Source organism: Monodon monoceros, unplaced genomic scaffold (assembly GCF_005190385.1).
Source record: "Monodon monoceros isolate NGI ecotype Baffin Bay Population unplaced genomic scaffold, NGI_Narwhal_1 Super_Scaffold_3, whole genome shotgun sequence".
Classification (NCBI taxonomy): Eukaryota; Metazoa; Chordata; class Mammalia; order Artiodactyla; family Monodontidae; genus Monodon; species Monodon monoceros.
In genome coordinates this window covers 22,958,230-22,971,285 of record NW_021703780.1, presented here as the reverse complement: position 1 = coordinate 22,971,285, position 13,056 = coordinate 22,958,230, and the positions used below count along the sequence as shown (strand labels likewise).

The 13,056-nt window shown below is 38.4% G+C and overlaps 2 non-coding genes across 2 annotated transcripts; both read left to right on the top strand.

Moving 5' to 3' along the window:
- The first annotated feature begins 498 nt into the window (after positions 1-498).
- On the top strand, positions 499-570 carry TRNAA-CGC. The gene has a single exon. It is a non-coding gene; the product is annotated as a tRNA-Ala (tRNA).
- Positions 571-5,940: 5,370 nt separating this feature from the next.
- Positions 5,941-6,012, top strand: TRNAA-AGC. The gene has a single exon. It is a non-coding gene; the product is annotated as a tRNA-Ala (tRNA).
- Positions 6,013-13,056: the final 7,044 nt, after the last annotated feature.

Sequence of the window (13,056 nt, the reverse complement as noted above, 5' to 3'; positions counted from 1 at the left end):
GATTTTCACATTTCATCTATCTGGACAATTTTCTTTTTTTTTTTCCTCCAAGTGGGATCAAGTTGGAAGACGCAGCTCCAAAGGTTCATTTGACCATTCAACTTACTCTGCTGCAAAAAAATTGGGTCGCATTTTCCATGAGCCTTTGTTTTGGCTCGTAGACCATTTTTCAAAGGGTCCTGAAAAATCCCTCAGTTCTTTCCACCGGGGATCGATTTGACTGACGGGAGAAAAAACAATTGTGCTGAAACTACTAAAATAAGAATAATTGTGCTGAAGCTACTAAAATTGGGCTCTGTTCTCAGTAACAATACGAGTTGGATGTTGTCGACGGGCCTCGGAAGGGGGCTACTTGGATATAATCCGAAAGAGGCTTTAGATGTAATTCGTCTTCAATGACGGCTACTCTCTAGTTGGAAACAAAAAAACCCAAAATTGTGCACAACGCTTTGAGATTTTAAAGGCACAGGAATGCTGCCCGGTAACTGACCTCCAGCAGGGGATGTAGCTCAGTGGTAGAGCGCATGCTTCGCATGTATGAGGCCCCGGGTTCGATCCCCGGCATCTCCAGTTAGGTCCTCTCGTTTTCGTTTTCAGCCTTCGTTCTCGTTTTCAGCCTTTGGCCTTACATTATTAAGTAAAATATTCTAGCTCTTTCTCATTTTTCTCCCATTATCATTCCCTTTAGATCGAGCTATTTTCCATCTATGTGCTTATTTCTCTTCCGTTTTGTTAAATAACCACCGCCATTTCCCCTGCTTCCTGGAAACTTCCTTGGGGTGTCTTATTACGCAGTGAGTAGTACAAAGCCAGAGGGACAATTCACAAGTAAATTCATCCTATGAATGCACCCAGGAAAAGGGAATACAGCTGCATATCAAAGATTTATTTAGCTCAATTAAAGGAGGTCCTATCCATTCCCACTATCCACTGGAAAATAATCAGTAAAAATAAAATATCTCAGTAATTTTTTTTAAGGGGAGGAGAAGGTAGCATGTGTTTAGTATTGATGTGGTAGTTGCACATCAGTATTCAAGGGTACACCCTATGACCATAGAGGAATTTCTTTATGCATAGTTACTAACCTAGTTACCATTTTATTTCTCACTGCATCTTTGGCATTGCTCAACGTTTCTGTGCAGAAAAACTGGACACAGTCCAGTACAGCAGGTCTGGAAATGTAGTAAAGGTTAGGAATAGCCTGTGGAAATGGAAGGCACCCTTAATAGCATGACTGTTCTCCTAGCAACCAGCCCCTAACTCTAGAAGCAGGCCAAAGCTCACTTCATTAACATAACAAAAACACCTTTGTCTCTCTCTTCACTTAGGAAATTCTAAGGATTTTAGGAGCTCTGTGCCAGCAGCAGGTCTGAAGGCCAAATATACATTTCTTATTATAAATCACAATATTAATAATGTATACCCAGGTGTGAAATTGCTACATCATATGGTAGCTCTATTTTTAATTTTTTGAGGAACCACAAAAACCTTTTTTTTCTCCTTTCTTAGCTTATCAGTTATAATTCTTTAACTTTTTTTAGTGGTCCCTCTAGAGTTTGTGGTATACATTTACAATTAATCCAAGTTCACCTTCCAATAACCCTACACTTCTTCACAGGTAGTGTAAATACCCTTGTAATAAAAAAAATCCTACTTTTCCTCCCTCCTAGCTATTGTATCATTGCTATCATTTATTTCAGTTATATATAAGCATACATAAGTATATATACAATATTTGTATAACCATATAATCAAATACATTGTTGCTATTATAATTTTGAACAAACCGTTATCTGTGAGATCAACTAAGGAAAATAAAAGTTTTTATTTACCTTCCCATATCCTTCTTTGATATTCTTCCTTTCCTTATGAAGATTTGAATTTCTGACCTATATTATTTTCCTTGTCTCTAAAAAACTTCATTTAACATGTCTTGCAAGACTGGTCTACAGGGAACACATTCCCTCCATTTTTGTTTGAGAAAGTTTTTATTTCTCCCTCACTTTTGAAAATTTTGCAGGGTACAGAATTCTAGGCTGTGGTTTTTTTCTCTCAACACTTTAAATATTTCACTCTAATCTATTCTTGTTTTCATGGTTTCTTAGTAGAAGTGAAATGTAATTCTTACCTTGGTTCCTCTATAGGCTAGATGTTTTGTTTTGTTTTTCCTCTGACTTCTTTCAGGAGTAATTTCTTTCTATTTGATCTTCTGTAGTTTGAAAATGATATGCTTATATATAGTTTTCTGTTTGTTTCTTTTTTCATTTATCCTTCTTGGCACTCTCTGAACTTCCTAGATCTGTGGTTTGCTGTCTGACATTAGTTTGCGGAAATTCTCAGTCATTATTGTTTCAAATATTCCTCTCCTTTCCCTCTTTCTTTTCCTTCTGGTATTCCCATTACACATATATTATATTTTTTGTGCTTGTCCTAGAGTCCTTGGGTATTCTGTTCTTTTTTTTTCCCCTAGCCTTTGTTTTCTTTGTTTTTCAGTTTTGGAGGTTTCTATTGATATAGCCTCAAGTTCAGAGTCTTTCCTTACTTATGTCCACTCTACTAATAAACCTAACAAAGGCATTCTTCCTTCTATTACTGTGTTTTTAATCTTTCACATTTCTTTTTCCGTTGTTTATTTTAGGATTTTCATCTTTCTCCTTACATTGCCTATCTGTTCTTGCATACTATCTACTTTATTCATTAGATCCTTTAGCATATTAGTCATAGTTGTTTTAAATTTCTGGTCTAATAATTCCAACATCCCTGCAATGTCTGGTTCTCTTCTGGCTCTGCCTTTTCAAATTGTTTTTTGCCATTTGATATGTTGTGTAATTTTTTCTGTATAGCCTGACATGGTTTACTTGATAAAAGGATATATAGGACTTTAGTAATGTAGTGGTGAGATGTTGGGGGAGGAGAAGCTTTCTCTAGTCCAATGATTAGGTCTCAGTCTTTTAATGATCTTTTACCTCTGGGTCGTGAACTTCACAACTGTTTCTCAGTTGTACCCCCCGCCCCCGCAAATGCCCCGACTTAGGTGGGACAACATAGCTGGAGTATGCTGGAGCTGGGTTTTTCCCTCTCTCATGTGAAAGTCTAGAGCCAGCTGGAACTGAGTATTTCCCTTCCTTCAGGACAATTAGGCTCTGACAAAACCCCAGCAAGTTAGGGTCTGGTTAAATAGATTCTTTAGTAGGCAGGCCTTGTTAAGAACAACAGAGTGCTCTGGCATATTTCAACATGGTTCCTCTTCTCCCCACTCTGCTGGAAGCATGAAGGAATTTCCCCCCAATATTTGCATATTTAATGTGAGAATCTGGTCAAACTCCTAGGGGTAAAACTCGCAGAAGTGTGGGGATGCCACCTCCACCCTGCCCTGGCCATGACTCAGGGTCCCTGGAGTTTTTAACTATCAGACTTGCTTACATGGATCCTTAAGCAATTTATCAATTACAGTTCAGGTTTTGGTTCTTCCTGTGGTTTCCACTTGTGAGTCACTGCTCAGGTAAGTCATCACTCCCTTTATTCACCTGTCTATCTCTCCATTCTTGGGCGCAGCCGTTTGCCCTGTGTCCACACCTCTCTTATAGATTCAGGAAGACGTGTTGATTTTTCAGTCTGCTCAGCTTTTTCCTTCTTGATAGAGTGGAGTGGTGACTTCCCAGCCCCTTATATATGGAACCAGAAACTGGAAGTCTGTTTGCTAGTTTTTTATATGTTTTTGTCTCTGTACTTATAGTGAAATGGTCCTATAATTTTTCCTTCTTGTATTTTCTCCACTGGGTTTTGGTATCAGTATTATACTAATCTCCTAAAATAACTTATAGTTTTTCAGAATATTTTGTACAACACAGAGGTTAATGCTTCCTTTACGATTTCATAGAACATGCCAGTAAATTGATCTCAGACTGGAAATCAAATTTTATGGAAATTTTGCTTCAATTCCCGATTCAGTTTTTTAAATGGCAATATATTAAATCAGATTTTCTATAACTTTTTATGTTAGCTTTGATAAGTTATACATTTTTATACATTTTCCATTTCTTTGAATGGAATTGAGAGGATTGAAGCCAAATTTCATGATTTCTCACTTTTAAAATTTCCTAAGTAGCCACTGAAAATATTCTCCTGTTTATTCATTTATGCAAACATCCATCTCTCTATCCATCCACTCATTTACATTTTAAAAATGATTCAAATATTTACTTACACTGGGTATTGTAATAAGTACTGATATACAATTAAGGATAACACAGTGTCTTAGCTAACCTTCAAGAAGACCCCCTATGATCCTTACCTCCTGGTCATCACACCCTTGTGCAGTCTTCTCCCACTTGAGTCAGTCACCAAGACATGAGGGGGAGCTGAGGCTTCCTACCCACATGTGAATGAGCCATCTTGGAAGCAGATCCTCCAGATGCAGTCCAACCTTCAGAGCACTGCATGCACAGTAGACACCCTGAGTTCAACTTCAAGAGACACCTGGTGCCAGAATTACCCAGCCAAGCCACACTGGAGTTCCTGACCCACAGAATCTGAGATAATAAATATTATTTTTCTTAACCGTGTACATTTTGGAGTATTATTCAGCAATAGATAACTAATATTCACAGCAAGCCTTTTTAACATTTCTCTTAAAGGAATAATCATTATTTACAAAAAATATACAATTTTTATGTTTCTCTCAAGCTTGCAGACTACTATTTGAAAATCAAATAGCAATGCTAAATTAAGATGTGTGGCTCTCCTCACATGTTTTTCTTTTTATCCTGAAAAAACTCCGAAGATTTTAGGCTGATTGCCTAGTGTAACTTATCCACCAGAGGGTCATGGATCTACCATTAAAAGAGTCCCTGGCAAAAAGAAATGGAAAAACCATAATTATTTTAGATGACTCATGTTTTATGTAAACTGTCTGGGACCACCATCTCTACTACATGAATAAAATTTAGGTTCTCTTAGCAAGGTGAAAAGATGAGAAATGCAGGTGTCATCTTGGTCAAGCTGATTTCTCTGCCTTCATCTCCACCTTGCACCTCCCAACTCAAACCGTTCTGAACTACATACAGTTCCACTCCTGTACGCATGTTGTATCCTCAGTTTTCGTTTCCTTTCTATTTGACATTCTTATTCATTCTTCCAGGTTTGCTCACAGGTTACTATATCCGGGGACTGCCCAGAACTAGGCAGGGATAAAACCTTCTTGATTTGTTGAGACCCTTGTTGAGAGTGATCTGAATTCCAAAGGACCACTCCCTCTGCAGAAAAAATAAAGCAACCCGGAAGCAGAGGTTTTGCCTCAATCTTAAAAGTAACACGTTTCTTACTTCCTGGCTTTTCTTTCCAAAGAATCAGAACGAGATCCGAGGATTCGTATTCCTTGGATTTGATTTGTATTCTTTGGATAAAATGAGGATCAGAGGCCTTAGGAAGCAATCCAACATCTTTACCCTTTAGCCCTCCCAGTTGCTAAGAGTGGAAGGAGTTTATTTTTCTAACAGAAATACCTTCATTGGCTCCTTGTTTTCTAATAGTTACATAGCGGTTTCTGGAGTCCGGGACTAGGGTGCAGAATTGGGGAGGGGAATTGGGGATAGTTTGGTAGGTTTCATAATTAAAGACAGTCATTGGCAAAGTATTTTTTTTATCCTTCCTGTAAGGAATTTTCCTTTGTTCCACATATCTTTCGGCAAACGAGACAAGCACTCAGAAAAGGAGGGTCTGTGAGACTGTTTCCTGCTCAGATTTCCGAGATCAGTGTATTCTCATCAGTCACTGAATGTCTGCAAGATACAGGTTAATAGGAATTCCTTGGTAACAGAGTTCTATAAAATAGAAGGTGAGAATTGTATCGTTTAGAAAAGAACAAAATAATTTTGTTTTAAAAATGTAAATTTGTTTTATTTCATGAAGGTAGTTTAGAAAACAGCTTTCAAGCGCGATGGGGATGTAGCTCAGTGGTAGAGCGCATGCTTAGCATGCATGAGGTCCCGGGTTCGATCCCCAGCATCTCCAACTTTTTGTTTCCTAGCTCCGGAAACAATTCTCTTCTGCCTTACGATCACAGCACATTCCTGTAGAATCTGAAGATTAACCATCTTGCCTCCAGGTACTTAACCGTTTGCTCGGGTTATGCTAGTAACCTTTCCGTTTAAAAATTTTATTCCTTTCCATCCTCAGCAGGGATTAGAGATGGTCTTCCACAAAGTGAAATCAAGAGTGACTTTAGTCCCTGTTCCATGAAAAAACAAAATGACAGTTATTCATGTAAACTCTAAATGGAAGATTTGCGAACGGATTAGTATTTTCACTTAATTTTGCTGCGGGGTTTCGAACGGGAGATGGGACGGTAGGCTGAGCTTCTGTCTCAGGTTTCATACTCTGAGGCTCAATAAGAAAGATGGATTTCACAGGAAGCTCCCCTAGAAAGAAAATACACTCTTCCCAGGCCGGAGGCTGTGAAAGTATTGGGTAAATTTCGCTTCTTAAAACGTGACAGTTCTCTCAGAAATCGAACACAAAGGAGTGAAGTAGAAACATTTCGACGCAGACATGTTTCCCCCTCAGTGCGTTTTGCCAGAGCTCGCAGCGTCCACATCGCTGTGGATTTGATTCCTTCTATACTGATCTCTTTTGTAATCTCTGAATTTGCCTCACTGATTCTAAAGTTACTGACTTTAATTCTCTCCAAAAATCCACTTCTCTTTCTAGACCTAGCCCTTTTACACCATTCATGTGGGTAAGGACTTTCTTTGGCTAGCTCCTTTGTGTGTTTTGTTGAAGTGCTATTCCCCTTTGGAATGCAGCATCTCCTGTATCTTGGTGCTTTTGTCTCAACTTCCAATTTGTGACACCTTGTCACATTAGCAAGGGAAGGAAATTTAGAAAACAGTTTTTTTGTTGTTCCGTTTATTTCTCAGCAAGGCCTCCAGCAGCTCCAGGCGTCCCTTGCCTGGCTGTAGTTAAGGGCTCCTGAACCTTAGGGGATGGAATGTACCAAATTCTTAGAGGTACAAGAGCCCAGTGTTAAAAAATAATAATGGCTGCGATCCTTTATGTTGGACTCTTTAATGATTTGGTCTGTCATTCATGGGTGGATCTAGTGCTTGTGCCTCTTGACTATTTAAGAAAAACCACAAAATTAAAGTATGGGTCTTAAAATGGGCCTTTGAAAGTGTGGTGCGCTGAAGCTTGCATTCTATTAGCTAAATCGTCCTGTGCTGTCATGTACTGAACAATTGGTCTTGCCAATATTTATTACAGACCTACAATAGTTTAACTCTGGTATAGCTCTAAAGATATTAGAACACTTTGAACAAACTTAAAATAGTAGTCATAGCATCTACCAGCTGAGCGGTTCATAAGGAAATAGTTCACAGACTTTATCCTTTCTTGTTCCTCCCATTTTCAATATGCCGTATTACCCACACTCAAGTCTAGCAGTGGTGAGATACCAACAGTTCTACCTAGGAACCAGTTTTGAGTTGTAATTATGACTTACCACCTGATTTTTTTGTCACATCATGTCACCAGACTATGATCAACTTCATCAAATATTGTTTTTAAGATTTCTCTATTCCAAACCACATGAAAAGACTCACCTTAATTTAACCAATAAAAAAGTTTTACGTGCAATCCAAGAACAGTGTCCTAACTAAATTATTTTATCTGGTAGGTAAAGTGTGTACTGGGTGATGGGAGGGAAAGATGAAATCAATACAGTTTCCCTGAGCCCACAAATTTCTTTAAAATTGAAGCGGTGGTTCTACAACTTGGCCGCACGTTGGAGTCACCTGGAGAGCTCTAAAATTTTCTGATGCCTGGATCCCACTCTGAGAGATTCTAGTTTAATTTGTCTGGAGTGTGGAATGGACACTAGCGTTTTAAAAATCACCCTAGGTGATTTGAATATGCAACTAAGGTTGAGAACCACTGGTCTAGAAATTCTCTATTTAAATTATCTCCAAATATCCACAAAGGTGGGAGGAGGCATAAGAGAGGTATACCTGCAGACTTATCCCTTTCTCAGTTAGTCTAAGCTTATCTAGAAACACCACTGGTGACTGAGGTAGTCACAGATACAGGAGCAGCCCCCAGACTGGCCAAGTCAAGGGCAGACAGGGGTGATCCATGGGATATAACTTAATTTCACATACCATTCTGCTAAGTAAAGAGAAACACCTCTCTCTCTCTTTATCTTACCACAGTTGTTCAAGGACTGTGAAATGAAAACTGTTACTTCCTGAGATCCCTGTGTTTGCAAAGCTGGTCACTGGGAAGAAAGTAGATCACTTAATAATTCAGTGCCTTCCAGGACAGAACAAATATACTCTAAGCTTCCCCCCACCCCAAAATTTAAATTTGGGGATATCTATCAGTGGTTTGAGATGGCTCTGACCTAGACTTGAAGCAGGAAAGACACTACATTTTCTGAAATAAAATTTCCTCATGAAAAAGGGGAGTTGATACTGATAACTTGGGGCTAAGACTTTATAATGGAAGGCTTGTTTTTTTTTTAACATCTGTATTGGAGTATAATTGCATTACATTGTTGTGTTAGTTTCTGCTGTATAACAAAGTGAATCAGCTATACGTATACATATATCCCCATATCCCTTCCCTCTCGCCATCCCTATCCCACCCCTCTAGGTGGTCACAAAGCACCGAGTGCATTCTAGACAACAGGACCTCAGGAAAATGTTGTAAATCTGGGAGATTTTAAACATTCAGGGAAGGCAATCTGATGATCATTTTTTGAATTCATATAGTGTGAGGTGATCAAAGGAGAGGAGGGTTGGATAAGGGGGTTGGAATAGCTATTTCACAGTTGCTACCAAATGACAAAAAAAGGATTAACTTTCTAGTAATGAACAAAGTAACAAATGTGCTAGGTGCATAAAAATGCAATATTCATATCTTTTGGTATTCTAAATAAGCTATTCACCAATAAAAGTTAAAAATGAAAATAAACTGAAGAGACAGAAAAAAGTTATACAGGGGAGAGCTAATTTGCTCACATAGAACTTCCTGTGCTTAATCCTTAAAGGGTCCTACTACTTTTTTCCCCCGAACTTTTCTTTTAGGGTAAATTCTAAGTTATTTTGAATGGTTGTTTCACAAAGTGAGGAAACTTTAGATTGCTATTCCAAGTCATTGCCTTTATTTTTTCCCCTTGTATTAGCTTTCTGGTATGTTTGACATAAAATGTTGGAAGGCTTGCCTTTACTTATGTCACTGTGCTTCAGGGAAAGCCCATTTCCATGTGGCCTAGGTAAAGCTACAGTATCATTACCCATAGATACATTTTGTTTTGTCAACTAACATTTTAGCTACTTAATGGCAAAGATTATGTCTCTGCTCTTTGTTATTTTCTAGAAACTATAGAAATTCTGGCAATATCTGTTAAGGGAAGAGGCTCTACTACATGTAAAGCAAATATGTGAATACTTGGGGCTTTGCAAGTGCACTAATCTTTACTTTTACTTTTGTTATTTTTCCAATACGATAATGTGAAAGTTTATGCAAATATATTTTATTTTATTGAACTTAAAAGTAATTATGAAATAGTAAAGCATAAATACAGAGAATATTATAATAGATGTCATGTACCCTTTACCCAGATCTTCTTTTTTCCCTAAGGAAATAATTTAGAAGTATGGCTGAAGCATCACCCCTCACTTCCCATTCCCCTTCCTCTCTCCATAAAAGTAACCACCATCCTGAAGTCCATTAGTATCTTTCCAATCTGCATTTTAATCTTTTACTACATGTATGTATATCTATAAAAAATTTATAGTAATTTTTGTTCAGGTTTTTAGTTAGTGTACTTGAGCCCTTCTCACACTTACCTCCCATCACCCCTTATTCATTAGTTCTCTTTTTATTTTATTTTTTATTGAAATACAGTTGATTTACAATGTTTTGTTAATTACTGCTGTACAGCAAAGTGATTCAGATATCTATATAGAAATATATATATATTACATAAGAATGTATATATATATACATATTGTTTTATATATATTGTTTTCCATTATGGTTTATCATAGAAAATTGAATATAGTTCTCAACGCTTTTTTAAATAAATTGTCTTCAGTTAAGTTCGGGGCAAAATTTAGGAAAGAACTTAGCTCATATTCAGAGGATGATGCCTAGGGCTACTGTAACAAAATAACACAAACTACATGGTTTAAACCATAGAAGTTTATCATCTCATGATTCTGGAGGCTAGAAATCCAAAATCAAGGTGTTGGCAGGGTAGTTCCTTCTGAGGATTATGGGGGAGAATCTTTTTATGCCTCTCCCGTAGCTTCTGATGGTTTGCTGACCACCTTTGGTATTCCTTGGTTTATGGGTGCATCCCCCTCCCCAATCTCCGCTTTCATGTTCACATGTGTGTATGTCTGTTTCCAAATTTCCCCCATTTACAAGAACCGCTGTCATATTGTACCAGAGAGGCCTGCCCTACTCCAGGATGACTTTGTCTTAACTAATTACATTAGTAATGACCCTTTTTCTCAACTACTTCTACAGTCACATTCTGAAGTAGTGGGGATTAGGACTTCAACATATGAATTTTTAGCGGGAGAAAATTCAACTGATAACATCTAATAGCTAGTATTATGTTGAATCACCCTATTCTCAACAGAGGAAGCATTCATTAGGGTAATGAGAAATCATTGCAGTTATGAAAAATCCCCTGTTCCACTATCCATATTCATATCCCTCATTTAGTTATTTTGGGTCTAATATTTTTTTTTTTTTTTTTTTGGTACGCGGGCCTGTCACTGCTGCGGCCTCTCCCGTTGCGGAGCACAGTCTCCGGACGCGCGGGCTCAGCGGCCATGGCTCACGGGCCCAGCCGCTCCGCGGCATGTGGGATCTTCCCGGACCGGGGCACGAACCCGTGTTCCCTACATCGGCAGGCGGACTCTCAACCACTGCGCCACCAGGGAAGCCCTGGGTCTAATATTAATCAAGCACTTGTGCATCAAATTGTTCTGGGGTCTCATATGTTATTTGCTCTTTCAGTTCTCATACGTATTGTTTGCCTGAGTGCAAGGCTATTTCCGGAAGGACCTCATTGGAATAGGTTCCATGGATTCTGCCTCTTTCTACTCTCATGATAATTTTATTTCATGCGCCTTGCAGACCTTCCTACTGTTGGGCCTTGGTCAGATTTATTTCATTCCACCTTGGCAGAGATTCCTATTTTGGTTAAATACCTGGGATTAACATGAAAGTTTTAAAGATGTTTCCAAGTACTACTTGTACAGTTATACATTATATATACATGTAAAATATACTTTTTCTACAAAAAAATCAAATACATTAAAGAGAAATCATCAAAAAATGTATTGAACTGGGCAGTGTTCATAGTACAGAGTATTACAAGCCCTTGTTAGGTGCTCATCTATCATCTTGTGCTTCTTTTATTATCATATTAAATTTTTATTAAAGTTCCTTGTTCTATTTTCTATCATCTTTGGCCATCTGGTACCTAGTTGTATCCATAGAACTAATTTCAGCCCCTGACACATAGTAGGTACTCAGTAATATCACTCTTGTTGGACAATACTTGAACAATACTTAGCCAAAAATGCTGTCATCCCAATTGTGCTTTTGTAACTGAAATTTATACAGTCCTGATCATAAACAATTGAGCTAATTAGAATTCAGAAGCACCATGATTCCTTGTCCATTATTATTTTGAAGGTGCTGTTTTCCAAACTGTATATTTTCCAAATATACAGTAACTGTAAATGGAGTAGTAGCGTGAGCCTTATCATAGAAGTTTGTTAGCATATATTAAATTAAAAAGTGACTATCCTGGTTAGCAAGAAAATAAGTTTATATTCACTATAAAAACATTCTGAATGGGATAGAAAATGTCAGTGCCAGACCATTTGACCCAAGAAAGGAATTAAAAAAGACTTTGGGATTCAAAGGTCTTATCAGGCCCAGAGCTCCTTTCAGCCTTTACTTGGTTAAATAAAGAATTTTGGAGTCCTCGCATTTTGTATTTTAACCAGGCAGCAGAAGCTGGGTGGGTGTGCCGTGGCATCTGCTAATTTGATGAACTCACTCCCTTTTCAGTGCCAGCCTTATTCCAATTACAGGCAGAAAACCAGGAGGCAAGTGTTAACAGTTTAAGAATGGATTCTTAATTTCATAATTGTACAATCAGTAAATGTTTGTTTAGCTTCTACAAGTTGAGGGCCCATGAGGAAAATACTAAAGAACATCCTTTTGAAGAACCAATAAGAAGGTAGTATAGAAAAGGAGGAATTTCCCGATCTGCGACGCCTCCCAGAGCCTAGGGAGCTGTGGTTTCCATCTGTGCACCTTCCTAAGAGCTGCAGGAACAGAGGTCATTTCCCAGCCTCGGGCAGGCAAAGGCTCCTGGGATTTGAATCATAAAACCTTTAAGTGAACTCTGACCGAGCCGCCTCCTGAATGGCCATCTCCTACTTCCCCAAGCAGAGCACAAGCGGACAGCTGTTAGCAGAGTCTGAATGTGTCTGGAATTTTGGGTTGTTTGTCTCCGTTTTGTTTGTTTTTCAGTGCACAAGTGTGCCCTCTTCTAACAACCAGGAATGCCATTAATTTGATTGAAGTTCTAACTGACCTATTCTGCTATTAAAGCTTTTCACTCTACTTTTAGACTATCCACTTACTTGAGGATTCTAAATTACTACAATCGGATGGAATATAAGAACTTCTTTGGCCTCATTCAGAGAAGTCCCCTCCTCCACAACGAACACTCGGCTCGTATCTACTCTTTCCCATTCCATGGTTGTTCTAAGTACATTTTCTCTGTTACGGTGTGAGTGCGTGCATGCGTTTTGCTAGGCTTGATGGGAGTCTTAAGTTCCAGGAGTCTCCATCGCGGGTCTGTCTGTTCTGCAAGGTCGATTTATTCGAGAAGAAAGTGAGCAGTGACTCTAATTAACTCAAGTTTTCACCTAATTGAGTACGATTTGAACAGAAAGGAGGCCTTAACTTTCGAACCGCAGGCTCTGTGGCTAAATTGGCTAAAGTGCCTGTCACGTAAATAGG